The sequence below is a fragment of the Callionymus lyra genome, chromosome 2 (assembly GCF_982586985.1).
Source record: "Callionymus lyra chromosome 2, fCalLyr1.hap1.1, whole genome shotgun sequence".
Lineage (NCBI taxonomy): Eukaryota > Metazoa > Chordata > Actinopteri > Syngnathiformes > Callionymidae > Callionymus > Callionymus lyra.
The window spans coordinates 5,471,221-5,496,821 of NC_141819.1; the positions used below are offsets into that span (position 1 = coordinate 5,471,221).

The 25,601-nt window shown below is 41.2% G+C and overlaps 1 protein-coding gene and 1 long non-coding RNA gene across 2 annotated transcripts in view; both read left to right on the forward strand.

Moving 5' to 3' along the window:
* The window catches only part of LOC148085133 (uncharacterized), a 523,722-nt gene that overhangs the window by 462,011 nt on the left and 36,110 nt on the right, over positions 1-25,601 (forward strand). The gene's annotated exons all lie outside the window — the stretch shown is intronic.
* On the forward strand, positions 17,637-20,663 carry LOC148085146 (uncharacterized). The gene is made up of 3 exons (XR_015709458.1): positions 17,637-17,798; positions 18,890-18,980; positions 19,049-20,663. It is a non-coding gene; the product is annotated as an uncharacterized LOC148085146 (long non-coding RNA).

Here is a 25,601-nt window from a genome sequence, read left to right on the forward strand (position 1 = left end):
TTTTTACATTAAAATTACTCCAAATTTACCAGGATAGTAGTCAAGGTTCTCATGAATCATAATCCAGTGGAATTTTAAAATGTCGTCATTAACATATGACTATATTTAATGATCATTTATTTCACATTTCTACATTAAAATGACTCCAAATTTACCAGGACAGTAGTCAAGATCATCGTGAAACATAATCCAGTGGAATTTTACACTAAGCTTTTAAGAGTATAATTCTATGATATTTAAAATAAATGTGTAGTTTTTTTAAAATATTATATAATGATATGACTTTCAAATCCACGTCAAAAAACAGAGTTTAGATACATTTCCCGCTATATCCGTATTAACACAATTGTTGTTGGTTAAAATAAATAAATACATAAAATTATAAATATAAATAAATCTTATAATCGTTTACTCCAAAGACAGTAGAGCAGGATTGCATCAGGTTGAATAAAAACCACATAAAACATTATTACTGTTACTTTATTGCAATTTTCAAGCGCTCTCATGTATCAGGTGGCTTTCAGCGTCTTTACCGTAAGCTTAGCAATAGACGCGCAAGGTTTTTTTTTAATGTGGGCTGAAGTGACGACCGTTCACGGACTGCGGGCTCACGTGATGGCAGTGATCTGAGCATCTCCTTGAAAAACACACTTTCAGTATCACATCATGACTATATGTATGTAAACAGGAAACACTTTTATTCCATAAACGTAATATAAATACGCATGTGTTGCACTCGTCTCACTATAAAACTATAAATCCAACAGTTCATAAAGCAAATATAAACTCAAAGGATGTTTGTCATAGTTTCAGTATCTGAGGTGTTTGACAAGACAACACACACCATCTATGAGCCCCTGGAAAGAGACGGAAATAATAATAAATGGACGACACAAGCGCTGAACATGACATGAGACTGTTAACGTTCTTGAAGTGAACAGAAATACATATTTGAAGCTGAATAAGGAGAAATGACAGCTTGGAGTGAAGGAACTGACATTTGTGGGAGACATCCTGAGCAGTGAAGGCATCAGAGCGGATCCCAGAAGAATCAACAATAGAGAATATGACGAGTTCAAAATGTAAGAAAGAGATTTAATGGCAGGATTAACTACATGAGAAAATTATTAACTAATCGCTCAGAAACAAAGTAAAACAAATGACTGAAAAGAAAAGTGAATATTGAAGTATGATGACAGGAAACATGTTTATTCGTTAAAAAAGAAACAGACAGAAGATGTCATGTAAACAGCAAATGTTTGTCTGATATCAATGATGGACAGATATGTTGTTTGTGACTCTGGACAGTAGGGGGCGATGAGAGAAACAGAAAGAACGTGTTTAGATGTATGGAATACCAGAAATACACATTTATGCATGTATTTATCTCACAATAGCCATTTAATAGTCTTTTCCCCTGGTTGTGGTTATTTACAAACACTTTATTATTCACTAATTGTGTCACTCATGGTATTCCATAGAATAGAGAATTAGGAAATACTCTTTATTTATCTGTTTTACAGTATTTAATATATTTTCTAACGTTTATTCCCCTTAATGTCTCTACATCCAAACATATTATATTACCTAATAATGACACACCTGGGGTGTATTTGACTATGATGGAAAGAAGCATTCTGGAAAATAACTGAAATACAGCATGAAGAAATAGATTAGAGTCTATCCCAGAGTTTAGGGGCGAGAGGCGGGGACATCCTGGACAGGAGGCCAGTCTGTCTCAGGGAACACAAAGACACATACGGACTTATTTTCCCCAAGTTCTCCATCAACCTCTGTATGTTTTTGGACTGTGGGAGGAAACCGGAGTGTCCGGAGTAAACCCACACAACACGAGGAGAACATACACACTCCACACATGAAGGTCATCCTCCCGACCTGGAAGCGAACCGACAACCTGGTGAAAGAGTTTCAGGTAGTTTGCTTTTTTAAAATATAATATACACGTATTTGGATATTGATTTAGACATTTACAGTGGAGAGAACAAGTATTTGATACATTTTTGAAGTTTTCTCTCTTACAAAGCATGTAGAGTCTGTCATTTGTATCAAAGGTTCAACTTTGAAGGACAAAATCTAGAACAAAAATGCAGAAAATCACAGTTGATGATTTTTAAATCATTAATTTCCATTGTATTGCATGACATAAGTATTTGATGGTCCATCAACCAGTAAGAATGTAGGCTCAGACCTGTTAGTTCTTCTTTAAGAAGCTGTTCTCCACTCATTACCTGCTTTAACTGCACCTGTTTGAACTCATCACCTGTAGAAAAGACACCTGTCCACACACTCCAACCTCTCCACAATGGCCAAGACCAGAGAGCTGTGCAAGGACATCAGGGATCCAACTGTAGACCTGCACAAGGCTGGGATGGACTACAGGACAATAGACCAGCAGCTCGGTGAGAAGAACAACTGTTGGTGCAATTATCAGAAAATGGAAGAAGTTCAAGACGACGGTCGATCTCCCTCGGTCTGGAAGCTCCATGCAAGATCTCTCCTCGTGGGGCATCAAGGATCATGAGGACAGTGAGGGATGAGCCCAGAACTACATGGCAGGACCTGGTCAGTGACCTGAGTAGAGCTGGGACCACAGTCTCAAAGAAAACCATCAGTAACACACTCCGCCGTCATGGATTAAAATCCTGCAGTGCATGACAACGACACCAAACACACAGCCAGGGCGACGAAGGAGTGGCTCCGTAGGAAGCATCTCAAGGTCCTGGAGTGGCCTAGCCAGTCTCCAGACCTGAATCCTATTGAACATCTTTGGAGAGAGCTGAAAGCCCGTGTTGCCCAGAGACAGCCCTGAAACCTGAAGGCTCTGGAGAAGGTCTGTATGGAGGAGTGGTGCAAACCTGCTGAAGAACTACAGAAAACATCTGATCTCTGTTATTGTAAACAAAGGTTTCTGTAGCAAATATTGAGTTCTGTTCGTCTGATGTATCAAATACTTATGTCATGCAATTAAATGGAAATTAATTGTTTAAAAATCATCTGATTTTTCTGCATTTTTGTTCTAGATTCTGTCCTCACAGTTGAAGAGTAACTTTGATACAAATGACTGACTCTACATGCTTTAAGTGAGAAAACTTCAAAAACCAGGGGTGTATCAAATACTTGTTCTCTCCACTGTATGTGTGTATTTATTTCACATTAGTCATTTAAAGGTATTTTCCTCTGAATGTCACAATTTCCAAAATATGGATTTAGTGATGAACACAGACTATCATTTCTCTACCAGAAAAGCGTGATGATCTTTCTTGCTTTTCTTGAACTGCACCAGACCAATGTCCTTATGTCTGAACTGACTTTAGGTCCAATTACATTCATCTCCTCAGCAGTCTTCCTCAGTCCTCAAGATCAATCCTCAAAACTAAGGAATGAGGTTCATCTGAGGACTTAGAAATGGGACTCCCCTTAAAAGCAGATTCGTCATCATAGGTCGTCCATTACCGTCGACAGAATATGTTTTACAACAACAGAACCTGCAAGAATGGCTCCAGCAACAGTGTTGATGGTGGACTTTAGACATGTTTTTATCAGCTGCCAGACGCAGAGATGTTCCTCAGAGAAGAGTTTAGAAGTTGGTCAGTTCATCTGAGGAGTTCATGTTCATACTGTACAGAAATGAGAATCGAGGGGCGTGTTTGTCTGCGGCTCCTGGAATTGTGACTCATTTTATATCATATTTTTGCGAACTATAACCACAGAAAACAGCGACAAGACATCAACAGATTCTTCCAATTTATTTTTGAAACTTTTTTTCATCCACAATGTCATGGACTCGTCAGAAAACAGAAGCGTCGAGAGCAGGCGCAGCAAAGCCCCGGAGGCTAACATGAACGCCCGCTTAGCAGCCAACTTTTGCAGCCATGATGGACTCTCTAGAAGCAACATCTTCCTCAAAACTCTTCACTGGCTACTGTTCGCTCTGAGATCGCAGCAGTACAACGAGAAGTGAGCGAGTGCATTGAGCCGCTGAAAGAGAAGAAAACACCAGCAGACCCTCCTGGATCTACAACACGCTGCTAGGGATCATGGCGACGACCTCGGAGCTCCAGGCCTCCGTGAACACCTGACCGCAGGTGAAGCGACTGGAGGAGCAATAATATCCCACTGGTGGGACTGATGGACCGGGACAAACCATTCTTCTCTACCGGGGCAAACCATTCTTCATCTTTTCTACCAGGACAAACCATTCTTCATCTTCTCTACCGGGGCAAACCATTCTTCATCTTTTCTACCGGGACAAACCATTCTTCATCTTCTCTACGGGGGCAAACCATTCTTCATCTTCTCTACCGGGGCAAACCATTCTTCATTTTCTCTACTGGGACAAACCATTCTTCATCTTCTCTACCGGAGCAAACCATTCTTCATCTTCTCTACCGGGACAACCCATACCGGGGCAAACCATTCTTCGTCTTCTCTACCGGGGCAAACCATTCTTCGTCTTCTCTACCGGGGCAAACCATTCTTCATCTTCTCTACCGGGGCAAACCATACCGGGGGACAACCATTCTTCGTCTTCTCTACCGGGACAAACCATTCTTCGTCTTCTCTACTGGGGCAAACCATTCTTCATCTTCTCTACCGGGGCAAACCATTCTTCATCTTCTCTACCGGAGCAAACCATTCTTCATCTTCTCTACTGGGGCAAACCATTCTTCATCTTCTCTACCGGGACAACCCATACCGGGGCAAACCATTCTTCATCTTCTCTACCGGGGCAAACCATTCTTCATCTTCTTTTCCAGGGCAAACCATTCTTCGTCTTCTCTACCGGGGCAAACCATTCTTCATCTTCTCTACCGGGACAAACCATACCAGGGCAAACCATTCTTCATCTTCTCTACCGGGGCAAACCATTCTTCGTCTTCTCTACCGGGGCAAACCATTCTTCGTCTTCTCTACCAGGGCAAACCATTCTTCGTCTTCTCTACCGGGGCAAACCATTCTTCATCTTCTCTACCGGGACAAACCATGCTTCATCTTCTCTACCGGGGCAAACCATTCTTCATCTTCTCTACCGGGGCAAACCACTCTTCATCTTCTCTACCGGGGCAAACCACTCTTCATCTTCTCTACCCCGGCAAACCATTCTTCGTCTTCTCAACCGGGGCAAACCATTCTTCATCTTCTCTACCGGGACAAACCATTTTTCATCTTCTTTCCCGGGGCAAACCATTCTTCATCTTCTCTACCGGGGCAAACCATTCTTCGTCTTCTCTACCAGGGCAAACCATTCTTCATCTTCTCTACCGGGGCAAACCATTCTTCATCTTCTCTACCGGGGCAAACCATTCTTCATCTTCTCTACCGGGGCAAACCATTCTTCATCTCCTCTACCGGGGCAAACCATTCTTCATCTCCTCTACCGGGGCAAACCATTCTTCATCTTCTCTACCGGGACAAACCATTCTTCATCTTCTCTACCGGGGCAAACCATTCTTCATCTTCTCTACCGGGGCAAACCATTCTTCATCTTCTCTACCTGGGCAAACGATTCTTCATCTTCTCTACCGGGACAAACCATTCTTCATCTTCTCTACCGGGACAAACCATTCTTCATCTTCTCTACCGGGGCAAACCATTCTTCATCTTCTCTACCGGGACAAACCATTCTTCATCTTCTCTACCGGGGCAAACCATTCTTCATCTTCTCTACTGGGACAAACCATTCTTCATCTTCTCTACCGAGACAAACCATTCATCATCTTCTCTACCGGGACAAACCATTCTTCATCTTCTCTACCGGGGCAAACCATTCTTCATCTTCTCTACCGGGACAAACCATTCTTCATCTTCTCTACCGGGGCAAACCATTCTTCATCTTCTCTACTGGGACAAACCATTCTTCATCTTCTCTACCGAGACAAACCATTCATCATCTTCTCTACCGGGGCAAACCATTCTTCATCTTCTCTACCGGGGCAAACCATTCTTCATCTTCTCTACCGGGACAAACCATTCTTCATCTCCTCTACCGGGGCAAACCATTCTTCGTCTTCTCTACCGGGGCAAACCATTCTTCATCTTCTCTACCGGGGCAAACCATTCTTCATCTCCTCTACCGGGGCAAACCATTCTTCATCTTCTCTACGGGGGCAAACCATTCTTCATCTTCTCTACCGGGGCAAACCATTCTTCATCTTCTCTACCGGGGCAAACCATTCTTCATCTTCTCTACCGGGACAAACCATTCTTCATCTTCTCTACCGGGACAAACCATTCTTCATCTCCTCTACCGGGGCAAACCATTCTTCATGTTCTCTACGGGGGCAAACCATTCTTCATCTTCTCTACCGGGGCAAACCATTCTTCATCTTCTCTACCGGGGCAAACCATTCTTCATCTTCTCTACCGGGACAAACCATTCTTCATCTCCTCTACCGGGGCAAACCATTCTTCGTCTTCTCTACCGGGGCAAACCATTCTTCATCTTCTCTACCGGGGCAAACCATTCTTCATCTTCTCTACCGGGACAAACCATTCTTCATCTCCTCTACCGGGGCAAACCATTCTTCGTCTTCTCTACCGGGGCAAACCATTCTTCATCTTCTCTACCGGGGCAAACCATTCTTCATCTTCTCTACGGGGGCAAACCATTCTTCATCTTCTCTACCGGGGCAAACCATTCTTCATCTTCTCTACCGGGGCAAACCATTCTTCATCTTCTCTACCGGGACAAACCATTCTTCATCTCCTCTACCGGGGCAAACCATTCTTCATCTTCTCTACCGGGGCAAACCATTCTTCATGTTCTCTACGGGGGCAAACCATTCTTCATCTTCTCTACCGGGGCAAACCATTCTTCATCTTCTCTACCGGGGCAAACCATTCTTCATCTTCTCTACCGGGACAAACCATTCTTCATCTCCTCTACCGGGGCAAACCATTCTTCGTCTTCTCTACCGGGGCAAACCATTCTTCATCTTCTCTACCGGGGCAAACCATTCTTCATCTTCTCTACCGGGGCAAACCACTCTTCATCTTCTCTACCGGGGCAAACCATTCTTCATCTTCTCTACCGGGGCAAACCATTCTTCATCTTCTCTACCGGGACAAACCATATCTGGGCAAACCATTCTTCATCTTCTCTACCGGGGCAAACCATTCTTCATCTTCTCTACCGGAGCAAACCATTCTTCATCTTCTCTACCGGGACAACCCATACCGGGGCAAACCATTCTTCATCTTCTCTACCGGGGCAAACCATTCTTCATCTTCTCTACCGGGACAAACCATTCTTCATCTCCTCTACCGGGGCAAACCATTCTTCGTCTTCTCTACCGGGGCAAACCATTCTTCATCTTCTCTACCGGGGCAAACCATTCTTCATCTCCTCTACCGGGGCAAACCATTCTTCATCTTCTCTACGGGGGCAAACCATTCTTCATCTTCTCTACCGGGGCAAACCATTCTTCATCTTCTCTACCGGGGCAAACCATTCTTCATCTTCTCTACCGGGACAAACCATTCTTCATCTCCTCTACCGGGGCAAACCATTCTTCATCTTCTCTACCGGGGCAAACCATTCTTCATGTTCTCTACGGGGGCAAACCATTCTTCATCTTCTCTACCGGGGCAAACCATTCTTCATCTTCTCTACCGGGGCAAACCATTCTTCATCTTCTCTACCGGGACAAACCATTCTTCATCTCCTCTACCGGGGCAAACCATTCTTCATCTTCTCTACCGGGGCAAACCACTCTTCATCTTCTCTACCGGGGCAAACCATTCTTCATCTTCTCTACCGGGGCAAACCATTCTTCATCTTCTCTACCGGGACAAACCATATCTGGGCAAACCATTCTTCATCTTCTCTACCGGGGCAAACCATTCTTCATCTTCTCTACCGGAGCAAACCATTCTTCATCTTCTCTACCGGGACAAACCATTCTTCATCTCCTCTACCGGGGCAAACCATTCTTCGTCTTCTCTACCGGGGCAAACCATTCTTCATCTTCTCTACCGGGGCAAACCATTCTTCATCTCCTCTACCGGGGCAAACCATTCTTCATCTTCTCTACGGGGGCAAACCATTCTTCATCTTCTCTACCGGGGCAAACCATTCTTCATCTCCTCTACCGGGGCAAACCATTCTTCATCTTCTCTACGAGGGCAAACCATTCTTCATCTTCTCTACCGGGACAAACCATTCTTCATCTTCTCTACCGGGGCAAACCATTCTTCATCTTCTCTACCGGGACAAACCATTCTTCGTCTTCTCTACCAGGGCAAACCATTCTTCATCTTCTCTACCAGGGCAAACCATTCTTCATCTTCTCTACCGGGGCAAACCATTCTTCGTCTTTTCTACCGGAGCAAACCATTCTTCGTCCTCTCTACCGGGGCAAACCATTCTTCGTCTTCTCTGCCGGGGCAAACCATTCTTCATCTTCTCTGCCGGGACAAACCATTCTTCGTCTTCTCTACCGGGGCAAACCATTCTTCGTCTTCTCTAGCGGGGCAAACCATTCTTCGTCTTCTCTAGCGGGGCAAACCATTCTTCGTCTTCTCTACCGGGGCAAACCATTCTTCATCTTCTCTACCGGGACAAACCATTCTTCATCTTCTCTACGGGGGCAAACCATTCTTCATCTTCTCTACCGGGACAAACCATTCTTCGTCTTCTCTACCAGGGCAAACCATTCTTCATCTTCTCTACCAGGGCAAACCATTCTTCATCTTCTCTACCGGGGCAAACCATTCTTCGTCTTTTCTACCGGAGCAAACCATTCTTCGTCCTCTCTACCGGGGCAAACCATTCTTCGTCTTCTCTGACGGGACAAACCATTCTTCGTCTTCTCTACCGGGGCAAACCATTCTTCGTCTTCTCTAGCGGGGCAAACCATTCTTCGTCTTCTCTAGCGGGGCAAACCATTCTTCGTATTCTCTACCGGGGCAAACCATTCTTCATCTTCTCTACCGGGGCAAACCATTCTTCATCTTCTCTTCATCTTCTCTACCGGGACAAACCATTCTTCATCTTCTCTGCCGGGACAAACCATTCTTCATCTTCTCTACCGGGGCAAACCATTCTTCATCTTCTCTACCGGGGCAAACCATTCTTCATCTTCTCTACCGGGACAAACCATTCTTCGTCTTCTCTACCGGGGCAAACCATTCTTCATCTTCTCTACCAGGGCAAACCATTCTTCATCTTCTCTACCGGGGCAAACCATTCTTCATCTTCTCTACCGGGGCAAACCATTCTTCATCTTCTCTACCGGGGCAAACCATTCTTCATCTTCTCTACCGGGACAAACCATTCTTCGTCTTCTCTACCGGGACAAACCATTCTTCATCTTCTCTACCGGGGCAAACCATTCTTCATCTTCTCTACCAGGGCAAACCATTCTTCATCTTCTCTACCGGGGCAAACCATTCTTCGTCTTTTCTACCGGAGCAAACCATTCTTCGTCCTCTCTACCGGGGCAAACCATTCTTCGTCTTCTCTGCCGGGACAAACCATTCTTCGTCTTCTCTACCGGGGCAAACCATTCTTCGTCTTCTCTAGCGGGGCAAACCATTCTTCGTCTTCTCTAGCGGGGCAAACCATTCTTCGTCTTCTCTACCGGGGCAAACCATTCTTCATCTTCTCTACCGGGACAAACCATTCTTCATCTTCTCTACGGGGGCAAACCATTCTTCATCTTCTCTACCGGGACAAACCATTCTTCGTCTCTCTAACAGGGCAAACCATTCTTCATCTTCTCTACCGGGGCAAACCATTCTTCATCTTCTCTACCGGGACAAACCATTCTTCGTCTTCTCTACCAGGGCAAACCATTCTTCATCTTCTCTACCAGGGCAAACCATTCTTCATCTTCTCTACCGGGGCAAACCATTCTTCGTCTTTTCTACCGGAGCAAACCATTCTTCGTCCTCTCTACCGGGGCAAACCATTCTTCGTCTTCTCTGCCGGGACAAACCATTCTTCGTCTTCTCTACCGGGGCAAACCATTCTTCGTCTTCTCTAGCGGGGCAAACCATTCTTCGTCTTCTCTACCGGGGCAAACCATTCTTCATCTTCTCTACCGGGGCAAACCATTCTTCATCTTCTCTTCATCTTCTCTACCGGGACAAACCATTCTTCATCTTCTCTGCCGGGACAAACCATTCTTCATCTTCTCTACCGGGGCAAACCATTCTTCGTCTTCTCTACTGGGGCAAACCATTCTTCATCTTCTCTACCGGGGCAAACCATTCTTCATCTTCTCTACCGGGGCAAACCATTCTTCATCTTCTCTACCGGGGCAAACCATTCTTCATCTTCTCTTCATCTTCTCTACCGGGACAAACCATTCTTCATCTTCTCTGCCGGGACAAACCATTCTTCATCTTCTCTACCGGGGCAAACCATTCTTCGTCTTCTCTACTGGGGCAAACCATTCTTCATCTTCTCTACCGGGGCAAACCATTCTTCATCTTCTCTACCGGGACAAACCATTCTTCGTCTTCTCTACCGGGACAAACCATTCTTCATCTTCTCTACCGGGGCAAACCATTCTTCACATTCTTTACTGGGACAAACCATTCTTCGTCTTCTCTACTGGGGCAAACCACTCTTCATCTTCTCTACCGGGGCAAACCATTCTTCGTCTTCTCTACCGGGACAAACCATTCTTCATCTTCTCTACCGGGACAAACCATTCTTCATCTTCTCTACCGGGGCAAACCATTCTTCATCATCTCTACCGGGACAAACCATTCTTCACCTTCTCTACTGGGAAAAAAACATTCTTCATCTTCTCTACCGGGACAAACCATTCTTCATCTTCTCTACCGGGGCAAACCATTCTTCATCTTGTCTACCGGGGCAAACCATTCTTCGTCTTCTCTACCGGGACAAACCATTCTTCATCTTCTCTATTGGGGCAAACCATTCTTCATCATCTCTACCGGGACAAACCATTCTTCACCTTCTCTACTGGGAAAAAAACATTCTTCATCTTCTCTACCGGGGCAAACCATTCTTCATCTTGTCTACCGGGGCAAACCATTCTTCGTCTTCTCTACCGGGACAAACCATTCTTCATCTTCTCTACCGGGGGAAACCATTCTTCGTCTTCTCTACCGGGACAAACCATTCTTCATTTTCTCTACCGGGGCAAACCATTCTTCGTCTTCTCTACCGGGGCAAACCATTCTTCATCTTCTCTACCGGGGCAAACCATTCTTCATCTTCTCTACCGGGGGAGACCATTCTTCGTCTTCTCTACCGGGGGAAACCATACTTCATCTTCTCTACCGGGGCAAACCATTCTTCATGCTATCCACCCGTGGTTGCTAGGAGACGAGCAGCATCACGGAGGTGAAGCTCTGCACTCTTGCATCAAGTTTGTTCTTCAGGCGGTTCTCAGGATCACAACATCTGATGTGATAACGCATCGTTTCCAGGACCAGCAGCTGCATCTGACTTCGTTAAGAAACACCTGAAGAAGGTGGTGGATCCAAACACTCGAGTCGTTGTGGGGGAGCAAATATTCTGATTTGAATGTTGACAACAAGAAGTTCTCAGAGTGAGTTGTTGTTTTGTTTTAGTTCTTTTTATCTTTTCTGTTAATTATACAAGTATGTATCTTTACGTCTTTTCATTTTCTTTATGAATATACTGTATATGTTTGAGTGTGTGTGGATATATATGTATACTTTTATTTTTACAGCGGCAGAAATGTTATTTCTCTTCTTCTGATGGACATTTTCTTCTTTCATATTTTTTTTGTATTTTCTGTGTATCATTCCATTTACGCTGTTGAGCTGTACTGGTTGTTTTATGTAAAAAGTCAATAAACAAATATCTTAAAAATATATATATACTGTGTATATATATATATATATATATATATATATATATATATACACATGTATCAAGACATTCAGCATAAATGAAATGAAGTAAACAATGAAAGGACGTTAAAAACAAAATAAATAATCAACAATACTTTAATAATCAACTTATAAACAGAATATCAACAAAAAAGCAAGTTAATGCACAGGTAGTGCAAGTGGAGGTGAGAGTGATGGTAGGACAGGGATGGAGTTTAGTCTCCTGACTGGTGGAAGAAGCTGACCTTTAACCTGCTGGTTCTGGCCTGAAGACTGCGCAGTCCTCTGCCTGACGGCAGCAGTGTTACTGCCGACCCTCACTGTCTGTGGTCTCCCCGTCAGGAAGTCCAACAACCAGTTGCACAGGGAGGTGTTGAGTCCCAACCGGTCCAGTTTGAGGATGAGCTGCTGGGGGATGATGGTGTTGAATGCTGAGCTGTATTCGATGAACAGCATTCTGACGAGTCTTTAGTCTCCAGGTGGGTGAGGGCTGAGTGGAGGGCAGCAGAGATGGTACCATCAGTCGAGCGGTCAGACCAATATGCAAACTGGAAGGGGTCCAGGGCGGGGGGGAGCTCAGAGTTGATGTGCTGCAGGACTAGCCGCTCGAAGCACTTCATGAGGATGGGAGTGAGTGCGATCTGACGGTAGTCGTTGTAGCTGGAGGGGGACGACTTCTTCCGGACCGGCATGATGGGGGTGGCTTTGAGGCGGAGGACAACAGTTTGTCTCAGTGAGGAGTTGAAGTTATCATAATATGCATCATTTTTCTATCACAGTCTTTTCAGTAGATTGAGTCAAAACCTCTCTATTTACTGATCCTCCATAACTTTAAAATGTGTGATTCATACAGAACACTTTACAGATCCTTGAATCTTTGAGCCATTTATAGAAGTTGTTGACACAGTTGTTGAGATCCAGTCTTTCCTGGTCCAACCTGAGCAGAAGGTTTGATGAGGTTGAGGAAATGAAAGTCAAACCACTTCTCTCAAGTTAAGTTGATTTATTAACAAAAAGATTACAAGTTGGGTTGAATGTGAAGATACAGAGCTCATGGCTCACGGATGCCCCCCCCCCCCCCCCCAACCTCTGTTTCCTGTTTGTATTACATACTCTCTGAACAGAACTTATTTCGATTAAAATATTTGTACATTAATTATTTCCTTTTCACTTAACCCCTCGTAACCATACTTTATTCACACCTCTATCTTCCTCTCTTCATCTTGACATATATTTTCTATAAAGGCCAGAGCATTTCTCTCTTTTGCATAGTGTAAAGTATTTAAACTCATTAAACTTAATGTAGGAAGACGTTTCCAACACTGAAATTAAAAGCAGTGTTCAACTAAATCTGTATTATCTTAAGTAAGTAAGTAAGTAATATTTATTTATATAGCGCTTTTCGAGACCAGGGTCACAAAGCGCTTAAACAATCAAAACAATACTCAAAAAAGTACATACTTTAAAGATCAAGATAATACTGAAAACAACACAGGAGTTCGAGAAATTCAAGGAAAAGCCTGAACAAATAGAAACGTCTTAAGATGTTTCTTAAAGGAGTCAGTAGATCCATCAAGTGCAAAGAGAGAGGAAGATCTTCATAGTGACTAAATAAGAACATTTCAAAATAACACACATGAAAAAACAATAAAACAATCATTCAAGGTTGACTCAGTGTGAATTATCATGTGACTTTTTAGGTTACAATTACGTGTAAAACACTTTCCACACTGAGAACAGATGACAGGTTTTTCTCCAGTGTGTATAGTCATGTGACTCTGGCAAAGATGGTGGTGTTGACTCTGAGATGACAGACGGGACAGAGCTCACTCAGGCGGCCAACGACCTCATGATGGTAAGTTATATTCGGAAAATGAGCAAACATAGTTAAGCTTTGGATAACGTTGTATCTAGACACTCACCGACTGGATGTTTCCCGTTTTTATCAACCTGCCTATGCAAAAATTTAATTGTCAGGGTATTATTTGGTTAATGGCACAAAAACTTGTACAAATGAAATGGAAATGGTAATTCAGCATCTTGAGTGCATTTATAGCTACTTCAGCAAGTGAAGAGAAGCATCATAACTGTAGTTATGTATGCGTTTATACATGAACCATCCTTCATGGGATCATCATCGGATGGTTCGGGTTGTATGGGAGAAATATGATTAGTTTTGTGTACGCGTCTGACATAATAATGCTTAAGAACCTTACATAATCTCCTGTACATATTTAACTAATATTAAACTATTTATTTTTAATACACTACTGATGATGATGATGTGCTTGTATTGGTCAACCAGCATAATTATCAATACTAATATCTCCCTTTTTTTCTAGCTTGAAGATGATCCAGCTGTGGACAGAGAGGATCTCTGTACAAGCTCCATTATTGTTATGGTAAGGCTGATGAAAATAACTAACACCAAAAACTGCCAGTTTTTTAACAGTGCTGTGTTAGTGATTCACTAATATAACTAACAATACTAATCTTTTGTAGCCTGTAGAAGATGCTGCTGTTGATAAAGATAGTCAAGACAAGGAAGGTCTTCATGCAGCAGTTGATTATTCCATCAAACCAAAGCCAGAAACATTAGAACTCTTCCTTCATTTTCACCCACAGCAAAAGTCAGACAACCATGTAGTCTGAGGGCATTTTTCAGCAAAGATGGTTCCAACAGGATATGCTATCGTACGATAAGGACACAGGAGCACTCTTTGTTTCTTTGCATGGCTTATATTAATCCTAGGGATAGTGGCTCCTTCATCACTGGCATGAACAACTTAACACACATTCACCTTAGAGTCGATCAGCAGAGTGATATTCACCCAAATTGTGCCGAGTCATACTTCCTAAGGTCGTCTAAAAAAGCCATTAAGGACCTTCTCCTGGACCTCACATGTCTCTTCATAGACAGCAAGTCTGCAGGAGGCGAGAAGTGTTGGAGCGTCATAGACGTCATGAAGCTCGTCAGCAAAAGAGGTTTGAGCGACAGAGTCAAGCTGAGGCAGCAACACACTGACTATGACACTATTGATCATGGGAAGTTTTTAGAAATAATTGTTTGAAATAACTTCTAATTAAGGTAAAATGATGTCTATTTACATTGCTTTAATTATCAATTAAAATATTTATCTCTTTGGTTTTAACTAAGGCTTCGGATGTTTTAATTGCATTTCTGAATGTACTCTCAGCTCATGACATATTGTATTTTGTGATTTAAGTAATATTTTTGTTAAACGGACTTCTGCAAATATCAAGTTTTCACCCTTTTTTTTTCTCAAATATTATTTTTCAGTTTTCACTTTAGTTCTCATTTTCATAAATGTTGTGGGTTTAGTTTTCATGTACTACATAGTTAGCTTTGTTTTTCCATCTATTGATAACTAACATGTGCTTAGTGTTGAAATTGTGTTGCCATCTAGTGGTGTACTCATTGTATCAATTCACCTGAGTAAAACCATGATGTTCTTTAAACTCACCACGCTACTGTACTTACTTAACTGCATTCTACTTTAGGGTTCAGGTAAATGTTTACTATATGATTTAGGTACAAAACAACGTAAAATACTTTTTATCAATGTACAGGCTTGATAGCCTCCCACACAAATTCACCATGATAGTAGTCAAGGTACTCATGAATCATAATCCAGTGGAATTTTAAAATGTCGTCATTAACATATGACTATATTTAATGATAATTTATTTCAAATTTTTACATTAAAATTACTCCAAATTTACCAGGATAGTAGTCAAGATCATCGTGAAGCATAATCCAGTGGAATTTTATACTAAGCTTTTAAGAGTATAATTCTATTATATTTAAAATAAATGTGTAGTTTTTTTTACATATTATATAATGATATGACTTTCAAATCCACGTCAAAAAACAGAGTTTAGATACATTTTCCGCTATATCCGTATTAACACAATTGTTGTTGGTTAAAATAAATAAATAAATACAATTATAAATATAAATAAATCTTATAATCGTTTACTCCAAAGACAGTAGAGCAGGATTGCATCAGGTTGAATAAAAACCACATAAAACATTATTACTGTTACTTTATTGCAGTTTTCAAGTGCTCTCATGTATCAGGTGGCGTTCAGCGTCTTTACCGTAAGCTTAGCAATAGACGCGCAAGGTTTTTTTTTAATGTGGGCTGAAGTGACGATCGTTCACGGACTGCGGGCTCACGTGATGGCAGTCATAAAGTGGGCCGGTCTGTCAGTGACTCCCGGGCCTCTTCACCGTCCCAGTCCGCCCTTGAACGCAATACAAACATTCGATTTCGGAAATAATTCGCTTTTCAAATAACAAAAATGTAAGAATGTTCCCCTTTCTTTAACTCATTCTACCTGTCTGTAGTTCGGATCATAAACACCTCAGTAATTATTTACTTTTCATTTAGATTTTTTTTTCCTGATTTAAATTAATTATTTAATGTGTATGTGCCCACTTTATTGAACGAGACATTTTATTTTTATTTAATGAAAACTAAAAAAATACTGAGGTTTTTATGATCCGAACTACATACAGGTAGAATGAGTTATAGAAAGGGGAATATTCTAAAAAATATTTATCTGAAAAGCGAATTATTTCGTAACTCGAATGTTTGTATTGCATCCAGACCCGGCTGCAGAAAAACATTTAAGGGGGGGCATTACATTTTTTTCAGGGGGAAAAACTTTTCAACCTAAAAACGTATTGGCTTCAGGCTGTGCAATGGCTCTGGATCGACTCGCACAGTACAGAGAAATAATTAAAAAACTAAAAAGTGACGGTTGATCCCAAAGTTAAAAAAAAAACTTACAACCAACAACAAAGTTTATTGCTGTGTCCATTTATTGAACTAAAGCACAACAGCTTCACTTCTACTAAAAACATAAGCACTGAAGTCAACCTGAACACTGGATTGAACAATCAAATACGTTTTAATCTCATTGAACAAAATCATGTCAGGTGTGATGTGTTTGATACTTGATGAAGCCCAGTTGCTGAAAAATATATATTTTTTAAAGGGCACCAAATGACCAGAGCCTTGTTTTTAAAAGGTACAATAAAAACACTGAACGGAGCCCAAGTCCAAGGCAGGTGGTGAGTTCAAGTGAAGGCTTTAGCTGCAGCTACTCTCTCAGTTTGAAGGTTCACTCCAGGGTTCAGGTTGACTTCAGTGTGTTTTCAGTAGACATGGATGGCGCTGCTTCCTGCTCTCCTTGTTACTTTTTCTTGTCAGGGTATTACGGATGTTCATAGTAAAAACCAAAACAAATTACTGACTCTATAAGCAACTTTAACCATTAATGTCAAACGATAACAATAACTGTAGTGGAACCTAATGACCACTTGAGTGCGCTGTTCTCTTGACATTGATGGATGTGTGTTGAGATCGAAGAAGATAATAAACGAACATATTTTGAATCCCGGATTGTTAGCGTTGTTGTGTTTTCTCACATGACAGTAACTACAGAGTTGAGCTACAACATTGTACATTTAAATCACCTGTAATAGGCGTAACAGCGCTTTGGCTTCGTTCGATAGAGCAGAGGGTTGACACTCTTATGTAAAAAAAAACTACCTTCCTGCCAGGGCGGGCTCGGCTGACCCTGGGGGCGAGCACGGACCCCCAATGCCCGCCCATGCCGCCGGGTCTGATTGCATCGTACAGTTGTGCGTTAATATCAGTAAAACAGTTTCAGCCAATCAGCGGCTTCGTCACATGTAGGCGGTTCTTCCGTTGGTGTCAAAGTCACGTATCCTCAGACCAGGAGAAGAAAGAAGTACAGCGAGTTCATGACGCACTTTTATTTCAGTCCTGATCTTTGATACCAGCGTCAGAAGGAGTTGATCAGTGTCTTGTTCCATCAGTTCTGGTCAGAAGAAGCTGAATTCTGCTCCAACATGGACCTGAGACCACAGAGAAGAAAGCTGCAGACAGGTCAGTGACTCTCTGACTCTCACACAAGTCAGCAGTTGATGAAATGAAATGAATCACAACGAGACGATCCATGTTGATGTTTTTAAACAACTGCAGCTCAATCTACAAATGATGACGCAGAAAATCTGAACAAAACTGAAAGTGAAACCATATTCAAACACGTGACATGTGAATGTGTGTGTGTGCGTGCGTGTTTGTGCGCGGAGGGGGATTGAGTGTGTTTGTGCGCATGTGTGGGTTTGTTTGTGTTCGTGCGTGTATAGGTCGTGGGTGTTTTTGTGCGCGTGCATATTTGTTTAACTTCCTGATGAGGCAGTTGATAAGAATCAAGTCTTTTTCAACCACTGTGTCTAACTTGTCTATAAATATTCTTTATCAGTAAATAATATACTATTATTGTGTGTCTGTGCTGTTGTAGTGACTGTGAGTGTGATCATGTGAGTGTGTATTGTTAATATAGACCAGAAGTACCTTATAGTCGGTCACAAGCTACCGGTCGAGCCGTGACATAATACAATATGAAATAAGAAAATAGAATCATTCGGTACAATAACCATTTATATGACGTGCACAGCAGCCAATCAGAGCTCTGCTCTCTTACTGCGGTCAAGTGAGCCGCGATCCAGCCGAAACCTTTTTTAAAAAAACTTGCGCTTTTGTGAAGGCGTTACGGTAGTGAGAGAGAAGTCTACGACACTATCACTGAGAGATTCTCAAAAATACTATTTATCTGGAATCTATTGAGAGAAAAGATACTTTACTGTCACCATATCAGAGACACTTCTGTTGTAGATTAGAAGACTCGATGAGACCAGAGTCTGCAGACGTGTGAGACGCTGTTGGAAGAAAAGCGGTGGAAATATGAAATATTTATTTTCTGCTGATCTGTTATAGTTTCCCGTTTATTCTTTTGTTTTCTTGCAAAATGATTAAATTACGGTTGTTTATATAATTGTAGTACTGACTCTATTTGCTTAAAAAAACTCTTTGTGCACAATGTCACAATTGAAGTATTAATCAAAAGTTTCATGTATTGTCAACTATTACGTTTTTTATTATTACAAGAATGTCATGAGTGTGTTTGTGTGAAGGTGAAGAACCTGCTGAGACTCATGGTGAGGACAGAGACTCCTTTAAATACCCTCAGTGTGAGGAGCACGATGAACAGACCAGCACTCAGAGGTAAGACAAGGACCTCCAAGATTGTCCTCCATGTCTTCATTCTCACTCATTCTACTTCTGTGTTCAAGATCAAAGCAGCAGCAAGAACCTGCTGGACCTGGACCAAGATCTGGACCAGAACTCTGCTGTGTGTCTCTGAAGAGTGATGGTTCAATGCTTAGAGTGATTGACTTCAGAGGAAGTGAAGAGTCACCAGCAGGGGGATATAAAGACACAATTATAAACCTCATGGGTTACGGAGCTATTTTTGTCTCACTTATATTTGTAACTGTTTAGAGGGTGATCTGCAAATATTAAATGGTTGCACGTGTGTTGTGATATCCACAAATGTAAAATTAATATTTGTAACTTTTATTTTGTATTGACAAAACATTTGTACTTGTAAATATATTATTTGAATGTACAAAACAAAAATACATTTGTAAAACTTCCAGAAATTATGTGTGTGAAAGTACAAAGTGATTTATATTTACCTGTTGCTGTTTTTTTTATAGTGTTTTTTCCTTTTATTTTACTTATTTGTTTTTGTTCAGTATTTAAACATTATTTATATTTTTTTGCCATTAGCCAACAACGAGAGGCATCATTTTAATTAATAATTAACATTACAAAATAGGCTCCTCTCGATTTTTTTCTTTTTGTTTATCAATCAATATTCTCACATTATTGACACCAGATAGTTTATTCTGAAGAATGTACTACCTTAGAATTGTTAAGATTCGTTAGACTACTGTATTATTAACTATTACAGAGTAGAAAGTTGCTGAGGCTTGTTATGTGAATTTCTGGAATTCCAAATTTGCATTAAAGTCAGTTAAAGGTGTGGAGTTAAAAACACTCGACTCCAATTGTGCCACAACTTCACATAGCAGTGTCTTCTTTTTTGAGGCTGCAGACCCTAAACTTATGTGAGCACATAATACCTCCTGGACAACTGGGTGAGCAAACCGAGCGCACCTCCACAAACTGAACCAAAGCCTGGCTTGTATACATGCATTTATCTGAAGCTTTTCACAAGAGAATGATCACAAATAACGATCTCCTCAACAACACTGAACACAAATAAATAAGTGAATGGATGGCAAGTATGCTGCTGTAGCAACAACACAATAAATAAATAACAGTTATAAACATCAACACCGAGGCTCAATCCCTGAACTCCTGCTTTAAAGCTGTTGGTTCTAGTCATGATCCATTCAGGCTAGTGACGTCACTGGAGCATGAACTTGAACTAATATCGTCGGCTTCGTAAACACAGACATTTCTTTCACGCTTCGTCACTGCTACCGTAATGTTCTGTCATTACGCGCACTACAAATCTAGCGTAAAGAAAAACACCACAAATAAAGAAGGAAAAGAAAAACAAAAGATACAGACTAAACAACAAAAGCTCAGACTAAAGTTCAGTTGACATTTCTCTTCTTTCAAGGAAGTCAAATAAACTCAAAATGTAATAAATATGTCCAGCTTGTTCTTTCTAAAAAAAACATGTTCTTTCGTAAAAAGTCAATCCCTTGATCCATTTTTAGCACCTCCATGTCTTCATTCTCACTCATTCTACTTCTGTGTTCAAGATCAAAGCAGCAGCAAGAACCTGCTGGACCTGGACCAAGATCTTGACCAGAACCCTGCTGTGTGTCTCTGAAGAGTGATCATTCAATGCTTAGAGGGATTGACTTCAGAGGAAGTGAAGAGTCTCCAGGTGTGAGGTGAGAGTGAACAAGTGTGAGTCTACCAGGTTCTTACACACATTAAACCAGAGAACTTTACTTCACTCACATCACCAGCAGGGGGAGATAAAGACACAATTAAAAACCTCAAACGTTGCTTTCACAGTTGTAGTGCAGAGGTGGACATGTGCAGCAGTGTGAGGACATCTAGTGGTTCAGCTGGTGAATACCAGGATAGAAACAGATGAGAGTTGATCAGAGTTGTGTTTTCATCAGGATCCAGCAGGAGGAACCAGAATATTCTGGACTGTTGTCAGTCTTTGAAGAATAAGACCAAGAAGAATCATTTTTATCAAAATTATATTTAAAATAAACAGTTTGGCTTGACAAAATTTAAGTTCTAATGGAGGTGTATGTGGGTTTTAAAAGGAACCTTCTAGTTTACTTACGATCAGAACCTTCAACACGACAAGAGTTTATTTACAGTCTGATTTCATCTCTTCTTCTCAGAGTGGACCATCAGAACTCAGAGCTTCTCATTGGTCAGCAACATCCCTCACAACTGGAAATCAAACGGCTGGTATGTTCATGAACTAGAGGAGGTCCTCATCCTAGAGCTTCCTTCTGTTCATCATCCTTCAGCTGAATCCAAGTTAAAGCTTCTGGTCTTTGTGGTTCTTGAGATGATCCACTATCACTCTGACTTTCTTCTCTGTGATTCTGTTCCAGTCACTGGAGAGAAACTTCTACAACTATATGCAGAAGGAGCTGAAGAGAGTCTGGAGGTTTGTGAGTCCAGAGACTCCACAGACTGAGGAGGAAGATGAGAAGTGGAGAAGCATCAGAGAAGAATTCCTGAAGATCACAGTTCATCTCCTGAAGGACATGGAGGAGGAGGATCTGGCCGAGCGTCTGTGGAGCAGTAAGAACATGTGAACAAACATGATGAAGATGAAGAACACTTGCATCAGATCTGAAGATTTGACTCCATTTTCACCTTCTACAATCTTCTGACTCGTGTGACTTATGTCTTCATTCAGGAAGTCTTGCTTCAGAGTGTGGAGGACGACTGAAGAGGAGCCTGAAGAAGAAGTTCCACAGTATGTCTGAGGGGGTCGCTAAAGCAGGAAACTCTGCTCCTATGAATGAGATCTTCACTGAGCTCTACATCACTGAGGGGGGCACAGACCAGGTCAACCAGGAGCACGAGGTCCGACAGATCGAAGCAGCCACCAGGAACCAGACCAGACCAGAAACCACCATCAGACAAGAAGACCTCTTTAAAGCCTCACCTGAACGACCAATCAGAACACTGCTGACGAAGGGCGTGGCTGGCATTGGGAAGACCCTCCTGACACAGAAGGTCACTCTGGACTGGGCTGAAGACAAAGCCCACCAGAACTTCCAGCTCATCTTTCCTTTCACCTTCAGAGAGCTGAACCTGCTGAAAGAGAAGAAGTTGAGTTTGATGGAACTTGTTCATCTTTTCTTTCCTGAAACCAGAGAATCCAGACTCAGCAGCTTTGAAGGACTCCAGGTTCTGTTCATCTTTGATGGTCTGGACGAGTGTCGACTCCCTCTGGACTTCCTCAACAGTCGGCGCCTGATAGAAGCTACAGATTCCACCTCAGTAGACGTCCTGCTGACAAACCTCATCAGGGGGGATCTTCTTCCCTCAGCTCGTCTCTGGATCACCACACGACCTGCAGCAGCCAATCAGATCCCTCCTGAGTGTGTGGACATGGTGACAGAGGTCAGAGGGTTCAATGACCTCCAGAAGGAGGAGTACTTCAGGAAGAGGTTCAGAGATGAGGAGCAGACCAGCAGCATCATGTCTCACATCAGGAGGTCACGAAGCATCTACATCATGTGTCACATCCCGATCTTCTGCTGGATCACTGCCACAGTTCTGGACATGTTGAAGAGCACAGAGACAGGACAGCTGCCCAACACCCTGACTGAGATCTTCATCTACTTCCTGGTGGTTCAGATCAAAGTCAAGAAGCTGAAGTTCGACGGAGGATCTGGGACTGACACGGTTTGGGATCCTGAGAGCAAGAAGATGATGGAGTCTCTGGGAAAACTGGCTTTTGAGCATCTGCAGAGAGGAAACTTGATCTTCTATAAGTCAGACCTCACAGAGTGTGACATCGACATCTCAGCAGCTTCAGTTTACTCAGGAGTGTTCACTCAGATCTTCAGAGAGGAGAGAGGACTGTACCAGGACAAGGTGTTCTGCTTCATCCAGGAGGTGTTCAGGAGTTTCTGGCTGCTCTTCACGTCCACCAGACCTTCATCAACTCTGGAGTCAACCTGATGAAATCAAAACTAAAATCCAAACCTTCAAGATTGTTGAAAAACAAAAGTCAAACAGAAAGGTTCTACCAGACAGCAATAGATGAAACTCTAAAAAGTCCAAATGGACATCTGGACTTGTTCCTGCGCTTCCTTCTGGGTCTTTCTCTGCAGACCAGCCAGAGTCTCCTTCCAGGTTTGTTGACACAGACAGGAAGTAGCTCCTGGACCAATCACAACACAGCAGAGCTCATCAAGAAGAAGATAAGTGAGGATGTGTCTCTAGAGAGAATCATCAACCTGTTCCACTGTCTGAATGAAGTGAAGGACACTTCTCTGGTGGAGGAGGTCCAACAGCAGCTGAGATCAGATCCTTTCTTCACTCAAATGTCTTCTTCTCAGTGGTCAGCCCTGGCCTTCATCTTACTGTCCTCAGAGGAACATCTTGACGAGTTTGACCTGAAGAAATACTCAAGATATGGTTCAGACGAGGCTCTTGAGAGGCTTCTGCCGGTGGTTCAAGCTGCAAACAAAGTTCTGTAAGTTGTTCAAACATTTCTGATGATATGAACTAAACATGAATGTTTGATTTACTCTTTGATGATTGTTGTGTTTGTCATCGTGTTTAACAAACTGATCCTAATTTAGACAAACCTTCCTCAAATATTCATACAATATGTGATTTTATGATGTAACTAGTTCAGTCTTGTCAAATAGAGAATTGAAAAGTAAAGATGTTACGTAGTTTATAAAAATATCATCTTAATAAATCATTGTAATGATAAACAAACAAGCGTCAACTTTAAATGAAAATGAATAATAATCAAAAGAACATATTTAAAACATGTGGCCTCATTAATTATACTGCGTATACACAAATGAATGTGTACGCAACATTTATTTATAGAAAAGTTTCTTGAATGAAACAAAACCACGAAGGTTACATCAATAAAAATGCAGCTTTATTTAACTTTACTGTTTCATACAAAAGGTCAACTCTTGTCTTTTTCTCAGGAAATGTGTTCTATAAAAATAAACAATAAAAACAAAGGGGTTCGTCTTCATAATCCTCTTTGTCCGACTGTGTGTATTTAATTTAAAATATTCATGTCAGGTATTACTTTAAGATTCTTTTTAAGCAAAATAAGTTCATAAATGTCACTTCCTGTTGGAGCAGTTGAATCTATTTTCAGCTCATGAACTGAATATTGAAAAACATTTGCTTTGTTTCTTATGCAAGTAGATCAGTGTCATCAGAGAATTGAAGGATTGAATTTAACATTTAATTGTATTAAAATGTTCTATTTTTTTAACCATAGAAATATTTTCTGAATCATTTTATTAAATAATTTGAATATATATTATATATTGGATTTTAAACACTTTCACATTTGTATATTAAATTAAAAAAGCCACTTGTAAAAAATATTGAATCTTGAATTTTTTTCATTTTATTTATTACTAAAATAACAATATTAAACTTGAAATAAACTCTTTCAATTCTTGTCAAATAGAAAATTGAAAAAGTCACTTGTTGATGAAACTCTCTTTCACAGCCTGAGCTGCTGTCGACTGTCAGAGAGAAGTTGTTCACTTCTGTCCTCAGTCCTCAGCTCTCCGTCCTCTAGTCTGACTCTACTGGACCTGAGTTACAACAAGCTGCAGGATCCAGGAGTGGAGCTGCTGTCTGCTGGACTGAAGAGTCCACACTGTCACCTGGAGACTCTCAGGTCAGAACATCATCTTTTCTACATCATCAAAGCTCAAATGTAAAGTCAGAGGTGGAAACACGAGTCAAAGTCTGTCATCACTTTGTTCTTCAGTGAAGCAGCTCATAGATACATTTGTATGTTTGTGTAGCAGGTAAAGATGTTACGTAGTTTATAAAAATATCATCTTAATAAATCATTGTAATGATAAACAAACAAGCGTCAACTTTAAATGAAAATGAATAATAATCAAAATAACAGTCCTTCATATTCTTTATCCAGTGTTCTCGCGTCATCTGTCTCGTAGAAGACAAAACACTTTAGAGTGGAATCTTGAGGTTTGTCTTTGATTTGTTTTCATTGTTTGTTTTTTCCACCGTTGTTGTCTCTGTTCTTCTCTTATGGTTCATCTGTTGTTCATGAGGTCTACGACTATTTTAACAGTCGACTGCTCACCAAATATTCAACCATTAAGTCGACTAATCGCATCATTCTTACATTTTTCTTCAATTTATCATGAAGTTTCTTTAATGAAACAAAACTACTTTACTTACTTTAAGCTTCTTTTGAAGCTAAATATGTTCATAAATGTTCATTGAAGCCAATAAGTTTTGTTTGTCATGTCTTTTACTGAGACTCCAATTCATTCAGCAACAGTCCAAACCAACAGAGTCAAAACAACCATCAACGGAGACTTAAAACATAAACAAAAAAACAGCAGATCTTTGTTCACTTAATAAGTATTTTGTACACGTCAGTATTATTAAAGGAATCATAAATACTTTTGTCTTGTGACAGAGAAAACACTCAGAGTGGTGACTTTGACGAACTGAACCACATTAACAAGTCATTTCAAAGTCAATTGTTTACAATAAACGACTGTTTTTACTTGAATTTAATGTTGCAACTGTGTGAATGAAATCATTATAAAATAAAGATAAATAATA